This window comes from Lolium rigidum, chromosome 4 (genome assembly GCF_022539505.1).
Source record: "Lolium rigidum isolate FL_2022 chromosome 4, APGP_CSIRO_Lrig_0.1, whole genome shotgun sequence".
Classification (NCBI taxonomy): Eukaryota; Viridiplantae; Streptophyta; class Magnoliopsida; order Poales; family Poaceae; genus Lolium; species Lolium rigidum.
In genome coordinates, this window is record NC_061511.1 from 75,167,376 (window position 1) to 75,170,615 (window position 3,240).

Sequence of the window (3,240 nt, forward strand, 5' to 3'; positions counted from 1 at the left end):
CACATCGTTAATTCATATGTGTTAGAACACCACCCCGCCGACGTGGAGGAAGACTCGTGGCGGTTTCTTAGAAAACAGGAACTCAAAAGTGATATTCTATTTCCTTACCATTTTGGGTGAGTGTTTCTGTCTTGAGCACATTCTCTTTTGTTTACTCCATGCATGGTATGTGGCTAATCGATGAGTTATGCATGACTGTGCATGTATCGTGTCCGCGGGTTCCACTGGATTCCGCTAGTAATTCAATTTCACACCTCCACGCTTCTCATCCACGACTCTCTGAATATGGATCCGGCGCTTTGGGCCGACATGAGAAAAATGATGCAAAAGTAATTATTTTCATTCATTTGCGCTCTATATCGATCGGCCTATTTCATTCATTTCCTAATATCAAGTAACTAATTAATAACTCTCTTGTTCATTTAATTTTCTTTGCCTCGTAGGGTTTGGAGACGGTTCGTAGATGAAAAGGTCGGTGAATTCAAAAAAGAGCTACAATTTAGAAGGGCAGTGCACTGGACTGGGGATATTCAGCCACCGGGGACCAATCTATGTGGATACTATGTTTGTGAGAGGATCCGGAGATACACCAATGAGCGGGACCCGCCGTCTGAGAACAACATCAAGAGGAATAACCTCCGGAAGACGCTTAGTCCAGAAGCTCGCTTCCGACCACTTCAAGAGGAACTAGCTGGATGGTTCGCGAGGGAAGTCATCGATCCTAGAGGAGAACACTATGTAGAGGACGTAGAACTTCATATGCACTAAATTATGGATAGAAACTTGTTTAAAATTGTATATGGTCATCCGATATTGAATATATATTGTATATTCCTCTTGAATTCTTTTTGGTTCTAATTTCAAATTTGTTTGAAATTGTACATTCATATGCATGTATGTAGTACCGTAGAATATGTGAAACTCCTTCAAAATTAAAACCCAAAAGAAATAAAACAATACAAATTAAAAAGAAACCAGGTTTGGGGGGGGGGGGCTAAAACCCTAAACCTGCGGCGGCCTTTAGTCGCGGTTGGCCAGGAGAACCGTGACTAAAGGTCCTCCGCCCCGACGGACTGCTGGCCGCCACGTGGACGTGCCTTTAGTCGCGGTTCGTAAGAAACCGCGACTAAAGGGGGGGGGCTTTAGTCGCGCTTAATTGGTCGCGGTTGCGCAACCGCGACTAATGGCAGTTGCGAACCGCGACCAAAGGCCGTTTTTCTACCAGTGAGTAACATAAAAAAGTTTGGTTTACTTTTTCAATCCTTTTCGTAAATGACTTTATTGTCCAAAACTAATAGGTAGGAATTGGAAACTGACTATGCAGCAACCGTGACTTTTGGGGGTAAATTTTTTAGCAATTAGGTAGTACTATTTCTCACTGCATATTGGATCGAAGATTAATATTGCCTGCAAAAAAGGTGAATCTTAAAACAACGTTGGAGCCTGCAGACTTGAAATCTGGATAGCGATATTTTAGTATTCTTTTTTGTGAAATAATGTAGGATTTCCACCATCTGGTTTACAGGTCATTTATTTATTGACCTGTAAGCTCTATTATTTATTCAGGAAGGTGCCAAGCGTAACAGAAATGTCGATATGTCCGAGTGGTTAAGGAGACAGACTTGAAATCTGTTGGGCTACGCCCGCGCAGGTTCGATCCCTGCTGTCGACGTTTTTCTTTCTCTCTCCCCCTTTTTTTTTACCGGTGAAGCAACAATTTTTTAGTGGTTAAGGATACAGACTTGAAATCTGTTGTGCTACGTCCGCGCAGGTTCGATCCCTGCTGTAGACGTAACTTGTAACCATTTTTTTAATGAGTTTTCCTTTGGTTAATCCAGTCTTCTGTCTTCACAGTCGACTTTATTTGATCGTTGAAAATACGGTAACAATGAAGGCCAAAGTTACATACAAATCAAAAAATTGAACCACTACGTGGACAGAGATTGGGTGCACACGGACGCCATTGATCTCTTTATTTAAACAAATCGAAATAATATTTCTAAGTTTCAAAAAATTCTGAAAAAATCATGATGTAGCCAATAATGTATCACAAGCGGGCAGACTTTCAATTGGAAACAATGTGTAGTTTGGGCTACACAAAAATACCAAAAGCTCAGAATATAAAACATTCAAAATTGAGATTTTGCACGTTAAAGGGATATATCATTAGCTACTTTTAGAATTTTGTTTCATAATTTTTAGACTCTGTAAATATAATTTTTTTATTTTTTAATATGCCGCTCGGGGGCCAAAATGACTTTCCGCCATTATGCTTTCTAAGATGTTTGCTAAAATAGATAAGAATCCTCTCAGATCTCAGCCTCGAAGAATGTGAAGGACAATCTACCTCTTATTGGAACTAGAGGGATACAAGGAAAGAACACACCTTGTACAAGAACATGATCTTTCATTTTCGTTAAGAGGAGGGAAGAGATCTGTAATTAATAGCAAATCCTTGTTCAGAGAATTCTGCTAAGAAGTTAAAGCAAGACTTGGAGCTAATTCCATTATCTAACATCCATATTCAGACGTTGTGGTTCGCTTCACGTCCTTGTCCCCAACTTCCTATATCCGGCCTGAACACCATAAGAAAGGTGCACCTAGAAAAACAAGTAACTGCGCATGACATGCCATGTGATACTTCACATTGTCATGCTTCTGCAAAGATGTAATTACCATGTCCTTTACCTTCAGTGCCTGGAATAGGAAAAGATTACAGAAAATATACATACCATACAAGCAACATCAGTTTGACGAAATTGTAGCAAACATGGCAAGACAAAGGCCCTAGTGGAAGCGAACCAGATTCAGTGTTCGGAGATTTTCATGTTTATAGTTCTTCTGGTGTATGTTGATGATAATATGGTGGTTAGCTCCTCCACATCAGCTACAAACAGACTGATTCTTGAGATGCATGACGCTTTTCCGGTCAAGGATCCTGATACTCTTCATTATTTTCTTGATATTGAGGTTTACCATTAGTGTTCTAACTTTTTCTTACTAAGAAGTATGCTATGGACCTTCTTTGGCGTGTTGGTATGTTGAAGTGTACTCCTGCTTTTACTCCTATGACTGTTGTTGACAAGCTTTCTGCAAATGAGGACACTCTTTTATCTGTTGACGATGCCACTCGATACCACACTGTTGTTGGCACGTTAAAGTAACTCACACTTATCTTTCCAGATTTATTATTTTGTTGTCAACAAAGTCTTTGAATACTTTCATGCTCCTCGCGATCCT

General features: G+C 40.1%; 1 non-coding gene across 1 annotated transcript; it reads left to right on the forward strand.

Moving 5' to 3' along the window:
- Positions 1 to 1,590: 1,590 nt before the first annotated feature.
- On the forward strand, positions 1,591 to 1,672 carry TRNAS-UGA. The gene has a single exon. It is a non-coding gene; the product is annotated as a tRNA-Ser (tRNA).
- The last annotated feature ends 1,568 nt before the right edge of the window (positions 1,673 to 3,240 follow it).